The sequence below is a fragment of the Heterodontus francisci genome, chromosome 20 (assembly GCF_036365525.1).
Source record: "Heterodontus francisci isolate sHetFra1 chromosome 20, sHetFra1.hap1, whole genome shotgun sequence".
Taxonomy (NCBI): Eukaryota; Metazoa; Chordata; class Chondrichthyes; order Heterodontiformes; family Heterodontidae; genus Heterodontus; species Heterodontus francisci.
The window spans coordinates 69,598,423-69,611,861 of NC_090390.1; positions in this window are offsets into that span (position 1 = coordinate 69,598,423).

The following is a 13,439-nucleotide window of genomic DNA, read 5'->3' on the forward strand; positions in this document are numbered from 1 at the left end:
TAACACATCAAGCAGAACACATCGGTTCCCTATGGTCCTATAAACAAAAACACTGAACTAGCAGCACCAAGCTGAAAAAAATGAAGAACCTGACCCTCTTAGCTTAGCTTCCTTGGGATAGACAACAACTCCTCAAGGAAATTGTTTGCTCTTTACCATCTGTTCTCAGAAACTCTTTAATTGAAGTGATAATGAATTTAATGTGATAATAAACCATAATGGCATTGGAGATTAGTCTAAATAAGATGGGTTAATTAAGGCTGCAACTTTCAGCACATTCTCAACCCAAATAGATCTCACACTTGAGTTTTTATTTATTCAAATTCTCACTGGGTGACTTCTTGGGAATAAAGTTGACCTTGATTACTTGAAGCCAAAGATAAATGTCTTGATTTATTTCTGTTTGCTGTGCAAGGACTGTTTACTTATCTGAGATTTCTCAGTGGTAACATTTTGAATTGCTGTAATGTACGGAGGTAGGCGTTTGCATTAGTCACAGCTGTCCTTATATCATCCCATTTAAGTGATGAAGTGGTTCAAGCTAACAACTTTCTTCAATTAAAATGTGGTGTTATTAAACCCAATCCAACCACCTGCCAGAAAAAAACACAACAACTAGACATCTGTCTCCTTTTAAAGAAAGACTTGCATTTCTGTAGGGCTTTTCACAATATCATGAAGTCGCAAAGTACTTTACATGCAATTAAGTACTTTTGAAGTGTAGTCACTGTTGTAATGAAGGATTTACTACCTCTTGTCCACTTGTTTATACGGCCATAATGTTTATCATCAACATCGCCCAGAGGCCTTGTCATTTATTTTTACGATCATTTAAGGTGCTTTATAATTGTCAATAGACAGGTCTTAATTTTTATCAAAGCAAGAACTTTGGTTAATATAAACTTAGCAACTACGGCCAGAATTTTATGGCTGGGCCTGGGGATCCAGACCAGATTTTATGCTCCCCAGCCCCTAATTGGTCTTGGGCAGGACTTCCAGCTCATTGAGGCAGGATGTCCTGCCTAATGGAGCTGCCGGCCAATTAACGGGCTGGCAACTCTTAGTCCCAGCAGCGTTGCCTGGAGCGATAGTCACTGCTGAAACTACACCCAACATCAGGATGAAAATGAAGGACGACCCTGGAAAAAAGGTAAGTTTTTAGGGCCTCGCCGGGGACGTTTGGTCAGGCCCCGGTGAAGCAAGGAGAGTCGGTTAGGGGTGGGGTGGGGGGGGGGGGGGTGGTGTGTTGTGCATTGGGGCCAGTTGGGGCTTTGGGGGCGGCACTCCGTGGGGCGCAGGGTGCCTGATCAGGAGGGCCCCCTCCCAGCCCACCAGAAGGCCACTTAGTATCATCATGCGGGCTTTCTGAGGCCTCAGCCACCTACCTGCCAAGCGTAAAATACCTATGGCAGTGGGCAGAGGCCCTTAAGTGGCAGTTAATTGGCAACTTAACAGTCTTGATTGGCCTGGGGTGGGCCGGCCGTTTCTCACTGCCGCCGCCCTGCGTAAAATTGGCAGCGGAGGCGGTAGCGAGTTGGGAAGGCCACCCCCAGTCTACCACTCCATTTTAGGCCTCCCCCCACCCCGCCCCACCTTGCCACCAGCCCGCTCTTTTGGGGGGAATAAAATTCTGGCTTACAATTAACACATGTCCTATTTTCATAATATTTTGCATTGACTTTGACATTTGTGACCAAGTATGAACAATCTTAAGCTTTGCTTGTGAAAGGATCGTGAGTTTGGGTTCCAGAATTTGGAAATAATTTCATTTAATAAGCTGCTATCTGTGTTGTAAGTCAATTAAATGATAAATATTTATAGTAATCCTTATAGTAATACTATTTATGTATTTTAGGAAGTTACTATGGTATTCTCCATAAAAGGCCATATTCTTTTACTGGGAACCTTTACTTATAGTAAAGGTGGTGTTGCACATTGTTGGGGTTTGCAGGAGAAGTGGGGTGGAGGGAAATACATATCTAGAGGGGCAGATACAAAGATCTTTGAACGTGAGACAGCAGGCACAAGAGGTCATAACAATTAAGTGGGATTCTGGGTTCTATATGTAGGGACATTGAATATGAGAGCAGGGAAATAATGTTGAATATTGGTTTAGTCACCACTGGAGTATTTTGTGCCACTCTGGGCATCTTCTAAATATCTTATGAGAAGGATATTAGAGCTCTGGAAAGGGTACAGTGAAGATTTACTAGAATAATAGCAAAAATGAAGTTTCATAGTTTGAAGCCTCAAAAAAATTTGGGATTTTGTATTGCTGGAACAGAAGAGGTTGAGCAGATATCTAAGATTATGAAAGGTTTTGAAAGCGTAAAGAGTAAAAGTTTATTTTCATTGCTTGACAAACTGGTAACAAGGGTTATAGACTGAGAAATATCAGTAGAAGAGTAAAAGCAAGAAAGATTTGGTGGAATGAAGATCAAACGAGTTCTATAAAGAGTAGGCGACCCATTCCCCAGGTTACAAAGAGGAAAATGCACCCCATAATCTGGCTGAAACTCCAGTGCAGTTCAAAAGGAATGCAACATTGTCCATCTTCCAAGAGAGACATTAAACCAAGGTCACATCTTCCCATTCAAGTTGATGTGAAAGATCGCATGGTATTATTTGAAGAGGATTAGGGGATTTTCTCAATGCTTTCTGGCCAACATTCTTCCCTCAATTAACACAAGCAAAAAATGGACTTACTGGTGTTCATTATGTTTGCTGCTTGTGGGATCTTGTGCAAGTTGGCTGCTGCATTTTGCTTTCATAAGAGCAGTGACTGCTCTAATTCATTGACATCCTGAGAATGTGAAAGGCGCTATATAAATGCAAGTTCTTTCTTCAAGCTCATTGAATGCTGGATGAAAAATCCTAGTCATTTCCCAATATACATTCTCAATAGGTGATGTGTTCAGTAAACTAGCCCTTAAAGGTGCACAGGATGTACAATTAAACAACTAACTGGAGGAGGAGGCTCCAAAAACATCCCCATCCTCAATGACAGGGGAGCCCAGCACATCAGCTTAAAAGACAAGAATGAAACATTTGCAACTATCTTCAGCCATAAGTGCTCAGTGGATGATCTATCTTGGCCTCCTCCTGAGGCTCCCAGTATTATAGATGCCAGTTTTCAGCCAATTCATTATGCTCCAGGTGATAACAAGAAATGGCTGAAGGCACTGGCAACATCTCGGCTGTAGTACTGAAGTGTTGTAGTCTAGAAGGAGCTGTGCCATTAGCTAAGCTGTTCCAGTACAGCTACAAAACAGGCATTTACCCAACAATGTGGAAAATTGCCTAGGTATGTTCTGTCCACAAAAGGCAGGACAAAAGCCAATCTGGCCAATTATCACTCCATCAGCTTACTCTCAATCATCAGCAAAATGATGGAAGGTTGAAAGTGCTATTAAGCGGCACTTACTCAGCAACAACCTGCTTACCAATGCTCAGTTTGGATTCTGTCAGGGCCACTCGTCTCTAGACCTCATTACAGCCTTAGTCCAAACATGGACAAAAGACCTGAATTCCAGAAGTGCGGTGAGAGTGTTTTCCCTTGACATCAAGCTGACATTTGACAGAGTATGGAATCAGAGAGCCCTAGCAAAATTGAAGTCAATGGGAATCAGGGGGAAAACTCTGCACTGGTTGGTGTCATACCTAGCGCAAAGGAATATGGTTGTTGTTGTTGGAGGTCAATCATCTCAATCCCAGGACATCACTGCAGGAGTTCTTCAGGTTAGTATCCTAGGCTCAACCTTCTTCAGCTGCTTCATCAATGACCTTCCCTTGAACATAAAATCAGAAGTGAGGATGTTCGCTGATGATTGCACGATGTTCAATACCATTCGCAACACTTCAGATGCTGAAACAGTCTGTGCCTGTATCCAGCAAAACCTGGACAACATCCAGGCTTGGGCTGATAAGTGGAAAATGACATTTGCATCACACAAGTACCAGACAATGACATCTTCAACAATAGAGAATCTAACCATCTCCCCTTGATGTTCAGCAGCATTACCATCACTGAATCCCTCACCATCAACATCCTAGAGGTTACCATTGACCAGAAACTTAACTGGATCAGCCATATAAATACTGTGGCTACAACAGCAGGTCAGATGTTGGGAATTCTGTGGCAAGTAGCTCACCTCTTGACTCCCCAAAATCTGTCCACTATCTACAAAGCACAAATCAGGAGTGTGATGGAATACACTCCACTTGCCTGGATGAGTCAGGTCCAACAGCACTCAAGAAGCTCGGCACCATCCAAGACAAAGCATCTGGCTTGATTGGCACCCCATCCACTGCCTTAAACAAGCACACCCTCAGCCACTGGCACACAGTGACAGCAGTTTGTAGTATCTACAAAATGGACTACAGCAACTTGCCAAGGCTCCTTTGACAGCACCTTCCAAATCCATGACCTCTACTACCTTGAAAGACAAGAGCAGCAGGTGCATGGGAACATCATCACCTCCATGTCACTCAGCATCCTGACCTGGAACTAAATCATCATTCATCATCATCTTCATTGTCACTAGGACAAAATCCTGAATCTCTCTCCCTAACAGCACTCTGAGTGTACCTACACTACATGGACCCCAGTGGTTCCAGAGGGCAGCTCATTACCACCTTCTCAAGAGCAATTCGGGATGGGCAAGAAATGCTGGCCTTGCCAGCGACACTCACATCCCAAAAATGAATAAAAAAAGGGCACTTAGGCCAGATGAGAAACAGTCTGAAATCTAGAAGAAATCAGTGAGGATCTGGTTAATATTTTAAGGAACTCCATAATTATCAGGCTGCTAGAAGAAGAATGTAATTCTGACATTCAAAACGGAAGTATAACATGAATCAGGGAAATGTGGATGACTTAATCTAACTTTGCTAGTGGAGACAATGCTCAGGAGTATTTAACAGAATGCTATTAATATTTATAGTTAGAGCCAGGAGGCTCAAAGGGGTCATCAACACGGTTTTTAAACATAGGTCAAGACGAATATTCCCCAAGGCAGTAACTGAATTGTCTTGGATTTTCAAAAGTGATAAAGTTCGGCAATTTAAACATTTAAAAAAATTTCTCAGATTTCCTGGAAGATTTTCTGGCTAGATTCACAGGCAAGTAAATGTATTTCTTAGTGTGGGACTGAAATATTTGGCACAGGAAAGTCCCAAGAAGTGAGCCGTGGCATGTGCTGGACTAGCTGGTCTCAGCTGGAGTTGTGGTGGAAGGCATTTTCACTTGAGGGAGGGGAAATCAGTTAATGTTCCCATTCTTAATCATTAAGTTGTGATTCCTGCTGTATCAGCACACATACACGTCAGGTTACGAATTGATTAGCCTTAGCTGCAATGGCTGTCATGGTCAAAAAGCTGGCTAATAATCTCTGGCCACAATTACATATATTTGGGCTGGATTTTAAGAGCCCGCTGCCTATGTTGCAACGAGCTCAAGGTGCTGCACACAAAAGAGCCACCACAATCTCAAGCGCAGCAGCTCATTTAAATAACCACGACAGCCTGCTCCCCCCAATCTCGTGGAGGGGGTGGGCTGTTCATCCCTGGCAATCGTGTCAGCTGCCTGTGAGCAGGCGCTGGATCCATTTTTAAAGGGCAGCCAGCTCTGCCGCCTAATTTAAATTTTTAAACACATATCCCCCAAAATTAAATAAGTAAATTTCTTAAGCCCCTTTCCCATCCCCCCAATAACAATTACATTAACTATTTGCCCTTTCCCCCGCAAAACACTTACCTTTTACAACTGACCTTTCCCCCAAACTGCACAAAGTTTGAAGTTCAACCCTTCCCACCATCCCCTACATCCATTAAGTTTCTTTGACCCCATACCCCACCCCACACTGAAAACCCTACCTCCTCCCCCCCTCCCCACCAGTGTCACGCTGCCTTTCCCCGGATGGGGAATTGAGGGCACGGGAGTACTGCCGCTACACTGAAGATCGTGGCGCGCCCTCAAAATTGGAGGTTAATCTATGTAAATTTATTAATTTTATTCATTTGAATATTTTAATTGTGGTCCCGTTGCACAGCGGTGGGGGTGCTGCCACAAACCCCCGCCGCCACCGGGAGGATCGGGCTGAGCCCTCCCGGCATCGAGATCCATGGCAGGCCACATCCAGAGGCATCTTCAGGGCCCCCCCCCCCCCACCACAGATCATGACATTGAGGGCTTGAGGAGCCACCACTGCCTTTGGAATCATGCACTGATATGAGAAATGGGCTTCAGGAGATGTAGAATAAGTAGAGAAAATTGGTGCCCGAATTGAAGGAGTACAAATTGAAGGAACAAGAAGAAAAACAGAAGCCAAAGGTGGTGTTAAATAGTCAAAACTGCCTGGAAGACAATGATTAATAGGTTTCTAATGGGGTTTGTTTTGGTTCACCTGTGATTATTACAAATATTGGGATAGGATTTACTGTCAAAATAATGGTGAGGCTAATAGTGCTCACCATTATTTAAGTACAAATTTAGAAGTAAAGAGCAGATGTGAGGTTAAATGCAAAAATCTGGAAGTCGCTATCCGAGTGGTACGATTTCACCATTAGCTTTCTGAAAACGGCATCTCACTGTGTGGCTGCCCATTCAAATGTATTGAACTTTCTATATTTGTACTGCAGTTACAAATTAAATTTGCCACAGAAAGTTAGGTCTTGTCCATTTCACTCTAAGTTCCCTTTTTAATGGTTGGATAAGTTTTCATTACCGGTAAACAACATCTCTGGCACTGAAAACTAACTTTTACAAGTGTGGAGTCTCATTCCTTCATTTTTAAAGTGTTGCTGGAAATATTAAAATATGTTAAACTTTTTTTATCTTTACTTTTGTCTCTTTTATATTTCTCTTTCTCTTAATCCAATCTTTCCCTGTCTTTATGTTGATTTTTGTTAAAGATATGACACCATTCCAAACTGATAATTGCTGGTTCAGACTCTGCGCTGCTCATTAACAATTTTTCAATCTGATTGTATAAAGAGATAAGCAGTTGCTTTCGCTGTTCATTCAGATCCCACATGTCCTCTAAAGGGCACTGTGCCGTTTGGCTGTCCCACTTACAGCAACTTGGCATGCAAGGAAATTAAAAGTGCAAGGGCAAGTCTAATAAATGGCTGGTGCTGTTTATTTGCCAGTTACAGTAGATTGTGTTCCAAAGTCTGACTGCATTATAACATTTACATCCTCTGTTCTAAACTTTAGGCATCAGACTGAAAAAATTGTTTTAAGATATTCAAGAGGCCTAATTAAGCCATTTAAAAAGATTTCTAACAAGAATACCTTCTTAAAAACAAACATATTTGAAGAACACTTTCCACTCACCTTAGATACTCAAAAGGGTTCATGTTTCTATGGAAACAATTTTTCCAGGGGGAAAAAATGTTACCCCAATTGTTCATTTTCTTACTTTGCAACTGGCTAAATAGTTGGTAACTATATGCATACAATCTCTGTTCTAGAACCAGTGCCAATCTTTTAAAAAACAATTCCTTCCCATAGGAAATTGTTTTGTTGCTGCACCGGACATGATATTTGCTTCCAGATGCTGGTGGTCAGTGTGCTCAGTGGGATGTATGCCAACATCTAAAAGCACACTTTAAAAAAAATAAATAAAAGCAAATGTGTTTGGAAGCTGTTGATTTTAAATTTCAGCAGCAGTAACAATTGTTTCTGCCATGATTACTTTTCCCTCTTCAGATTTTCTACAATGTGACTTCAAATACTGTATTGACACTGCCAAACATTAAAGGGAATTAATGATGAATTGCAAACATTTGTGTGTGGTTCTACATCCTGTAGAATTTTGACAACATAATATAGGATAGTGTGCCCCAGATGGTTTGCGTCAGAGGCAGGTGTAAGCATCATACAGATATCAGTGCGCCAGTTGCTTTACTGGACTGCTATGCTTGGGAACCATGGGGTAAGATTTAGGTGAGGCTGCTGTGTGCAGTGAAAGTGCAAAAATGTTAAACTTGGGTTATTAATGTACTAATGCCTGAAATTCCTCTTAGTGTTGGCATTAACCCATTTAAAATAAATAGACCACTTCCTCCACTAAAGTACTGGTGAAATTTTGGTATAAATGCATTAAGCATTGGTAACACTAATATCCCACAGCATAATTTCAGCACCATTCCTTGTTCAATACATTGATGTTGTCACTATATATGGCGCTCAAAGAAGTTCTTCACCTAATGTGGAAATAACAATCTGTTGTTGAACACAATTTCTTATCTCAGCCTTTTTTTCCCCCAAAAAAGTGGTTCTGTGGCACTCGATGAAGCAGCTCATGCAAACAAAGTGCTTAATTTTGGAGGAATAATCAGAAAGAAGATTTACCACAATGAATGCAGAGAAAGTAACGTTGGCACATATTCTCATTATTATCTATGGAATTGGCAATATTTATAAAGGAGGATCTGTACCCCAGAGGTGAAGTAATTTTTTTCATTACATTTCATTACTCTTTTCCCCCTTTAATTACTATGAATGTTTTTCAGCTGTTATTTATTTCTCTGGTCAGATTATTTTATACTTAATCCCTCACACCACCTGGTTATCATTATAATTTTTTTGTACTATGAATTGTGGGTAAATCATGTAATCAAGGGTTCTCCATTCCTGTTAAAAAAAAAACAGTCCCCATGACAATTGTTAAATTACTTGAACGAGGATGATCTCATGTCTTTAGCAGGCGTTTCAGGATGTGGAGGAGACAATGGACCAAACTTTTTTCTTCCATATTTTCTTAGATTCACATAAAATATGTGTTGCACTATTATTCCTAATATGCATCCAGCTATTAGTATTTAAGTCTGCCGCATAGTCAGCAAGTGTCAATATTCAATTCATCTCTACTTGTACATAGGAAACATAGGAACATGAGTAGGCCATTCAGCCCCATGAGTCTGTGCCAGCATTCAATTAGGTCAAAGCTGATCCACATCTCAACGCCATTTACCCATCTTGGTTACTTATTCTTTAATACTTGTACCTAATCTATCAAATTCAGTTTTGCAATTTTCAAGTGACTGAGTGTTACGACCAGGTGAGAAAGGTGTCTAGGGGTCGCTTTCAGCCTTCACCTGGTCTTACTGTAACAGGGATTTATTTTTAAACACGCTGTGTTTTGAGCTCCCCTTGTCGAATCCTTATTCACCACTTTCCAATTATAAGGTAAAGAAATGAGCATAGACAGGCTTTCTTAGGTTTAAAGAGGAAAGTGAAATTTATTAAACTTTAAACTCTAATTCGGTCTACAGATACACAACGTGATGCATACATGCAAATGGAGACAGAAAAGAGCAGACGAAAGATAAAGTGGAGAGGTTTGAGGCAATATCAGAAGAGTTTGTTACAGTTCTTAGAGCTAACTGTAGAGTCCTTGCTTGTAGGTAATTCTTGCTTTTTGTTGGGGCTCAGTATTCTTAAACCTTCACTGTAGGAGACTTTTCTTTCTTGGGATTCATGTGTCTTCAATGGATTCTGAAGCTGGTAAGGAAGAGATAGGAGCAGACAGGAGAGGCTCTTTTCAATCCAGGAGCCAGGAGCTTTCTGTCTTCAAAAACCTCTTTCTCCAATTTAAAACTCTCAATTCAAAAACTCTGTAACAGCATTCATGTGACTAAACTGGTCTGACCACGTCCATTCTGTGTATTGGGAGCAGGGACTGGTTCCTTTGTTCCAACACTGTCTGCTAGTATGCAAAAATGTCTTTCCGGCAAGGGACCTGGCAATTGCTTGTAATAGGCCCTCTTTTCTTCCCAGCAACAATTTGAAGTTTAATGTCCATGTAGTGAAATTAATGTGCCTCTTCTTGGCAGGTGGGGGCCTGCATGGCACTGAGCCTAAAGTGTTATTTTGGGGGCTAGAGTTCCAGGTTTCTACTACCCTTGTGAAGAAGTGCCTCCTGACACCATCCCTGAACAGTCCAGCTCTAATCTTAAGGTTATTTCCCCCTTGTTCTAGACTCCCCCAACAGAGGAAATTGTTTCTTTCTATTTACCCTGTCAGATCCTTTAATAGATTTAATCTTAGCCCTTCTTCACTTATCATCACTTTTGTGTTTATGATTTTTTTTGACCACAAATGGAATCCCTATATTTCCTTCACTACTAAAGCTGCCTCCAGGTATCTTGATTTCCTAAAAGATATAAGACCATAGACATTTACAGCACAGAATAGGGCCATTTGGCCCATTGGGTCTGTCCTGGCTCTTTGCTAGAGCAGTATTGTCCAATATATTATCCAAGAGCCACAGATGGCTAATTGGGAATCCAGCTGAGACTAAATGCATGTAAACCAAAAAGAAGTAATAGACACTGTCATTAGGCTGTGATCTCAATATTTATATCTGCACAGCAGATCCATGTGTACTTTAATCTCTTTGCACATTTGTTAGCAAAATGGTAAAACAAAAAGCAGACTGTCCGAGTGTTTCTTGATTGCTGTATTTGTTTTATGCCCTTGGTTACTAAATGATGATAGATATTTGTTAAATAAATGCACACCAAAGTATATTGTGCACAAATCATTGAACGTGGCAGGGGCAGGTTGACAAAGTAGTTGAAAAGGCATACAGGATCCTGGGCTTTATAAATAGAGTTATAGAGTACAAAAGCAAGGACATTATAAAACACTAGTTCAGCCTTAGCTGGAGTATTGTATCCAATTATGGGCAACACACTTTAGGAAGGATGTAAAGGCTTCAGAGAGGATGCAGAAAATGGTTCCAGGGATGAGGGATTTCAGTAACGTGGATAGATCGGAGAAGCTGGGGTTGTTCTCCTTGGAGAAGAGAATGTTGAGAGGAGATTTGATAGAATTGGTTCAAAAATCAAGAGGGGTCTGGACAGAGTAGATAGAGAGGAACTCTGAATGGCAAAAGAACCAACAGCAACATGAGGAAAAACTTTTTTACACAGTGAGTAGTTAGGATCTGGAATTCACCGCCTGAGAGTGTGGTAACAGCTGGTTCAATTGTGGCTTTCAAAAGTAAATTGGATAAGCACCTGAAGAAAAAAAAATTGCAGGGCTAAAAGGAAAGGGCGGGAGAATGGGACTAGCTGAGTTGCTCGTGCTGAGAGCTAGCATGAACATGATGGGCCAAATGGCCTCTTTCTTTGCAGTAACCATTCTGATTCTGTTTACCCATATCAAGTGAGAATGAAAAGCATCTTCTACTAAAATTAGTGCATGAGGCTAAAATGGTGTCATCGTACTATTCCCAAGGCTAGTCAAAGATTCCTATTTGATAATAAAAACAAGAAATGCTGGAAATACTCAGCAGGTCTGGCAGCATCTGTGGAGAGAGAAGCAGAGTTAACGTTAACGATTTCCAGCATCCGCAGTATTTTGCTTTTATTCCTATTTGATAATGCTGGTGTGGATTATGTGCTGAAGTGTCTGGAGTGGGGTTTGAACCTACGACCTTCTAACTCAGAGGTAAGAAGCAGCACAGGCCATATATAGACATGGAAGCAAGTATTGGGTGTTAAATATACCTACAGATATGGTGAAAATCCTGTACTGACATAGAAAATGTTAGTAAGGACATCACAAGTTGGGTAGAAGGATTATGTAAATTATACTTTACATGAAGGGAGGAAAATCACCACAACTTATCTTTTTAATGGCAAAAATTACACATTCCAAGCATGCACAGTGTGCAACAGATGGTAAATGCTGTGGGCGGCACAGTGGTGCAGTGGTTAGCACTGCAGCCTCACTGCAGCTCCAGGGATCTGGGTTCGATTCTGGGTACTGCCTGTGCGGAGTTTGCAAGTTCTCTCTGTGACCGTGTGGGTTTTCGTCGGGTGCTCCGGTTTCCTCCCACAGCCAAAGACTTGCAGGTTAATAGGTAAATTGGCCATTGTAAATTGCCCCTAGTGTAGGTAGTTGATTAGTATAAATGGGTGGTTGTTGGTCGGCACAGACTCGGTGGGCCGAAGGGCCTGTTTCAGTGCTGTATCTCTAAATAAAAATAGATAGGAATATAGGAACAATAGCTCCTTGAGCCTGTTCTGCCATTCAATGAGATCATGTCTGATCTGCAACTTAACTCCATATACTCTCCTTTGCCCCATATCCCTTAATACCTTTGCCCAACAAAAGTCTATCAATCTCAGTTTTAAAATTGACAATTGACTCAAAAAATTTCACATCATACGAGGTTGCAATAGCAAAATTATTTGGGCATATCTGCACTTGTCAAGATTGGAGAAGTACACAGGGTTACTGGTAGGTATTGCATTAATCATATCCTATGTTATGCATAATATATTACAGCATGATCAAAGCACAGTAATTCAGTATAAGCTTAGTTGTTTTGACAAATAACACCCAAATGGATAAGTGTGCTGACATACATTCCTTAATTGGGCACTGCCATAGGATTTTTAGCATTTGTAGGGAGTGCTAGTCAGGAAATCACATGCTCATAAAAATTGAATTTCCATTTGATGAGAACCACTCCTCACTGGTAGCTCCTAATAAAGGTACCAGCCCTAATATTACACCAACTGCCTTCATAGAATGAGGAGAAACTAGTGGTTGCAGAGCACCATTTGTCTGAGCACCAATCATCTACCACTTGAACCAAATGCCTGGACAGATACACATTAACAAGAGCAACTTGCATTTATATCGGGCTTTTAACTCAGGAAAGCATCCCAAGGTATTTCACAGAGGTGTGAGGATGCCAAGCCAAAGGAGAGATTAGGAAGAGAAGAGGTGGGTTTTCTTTGCCCTCTGACCGGATGTCAGCACATTCACTCTCTTGCCACCCCCTCAACCAGTACCAACCATCGCTCCAGAAAGCCAGCTTTGCTAGACTGCCCTGACAGCAGCCAAAGCACTCAGAGGCCTGAGCTGGCCACATCTCAGGGGTCCCTACATGAGCAATGGCTGCCTTCCATTATCTCTGATGAGGTCACTGGGAGCACCCCATAGCAGTGGTATAGTTAGTAAATTATCTTTTAAGAAAAGCTCTCTGGGATGATCATTGGGTGACAAAATAATTCAGTACAATATTGTATTTGGAATTACAATCAGCATCTTTTTACATGTACAACTTTGGTCTGTAGCTTTTTCTCCTGACAGCTTCTTAGTTTCTATTGTCAGAATGTCATTGACATAGATGTTGGCTGAATGATTTCAGTGTTCTTCAGTGCAGAATCAAGGGAGTATTGAATGAGTAGTAAGGACAGTTAATGCTGAGGGGCTTTTTCTGATTTTGCAGGTAAAGGCATTGCGTAGGTCACTGAAACCACTGTTTTATCAATGTCCATTTGGCCTGTCCATCTCCAATATGTTCTGATGACCCTTCTTCTTGCAGTTCTCCCTTGCATGCATCTAATTTTTCTTCATCTGTTGATGCCTCTTCTAGTTACTGTTTCTGCTCCAACTCCATTTCTATTTGCAT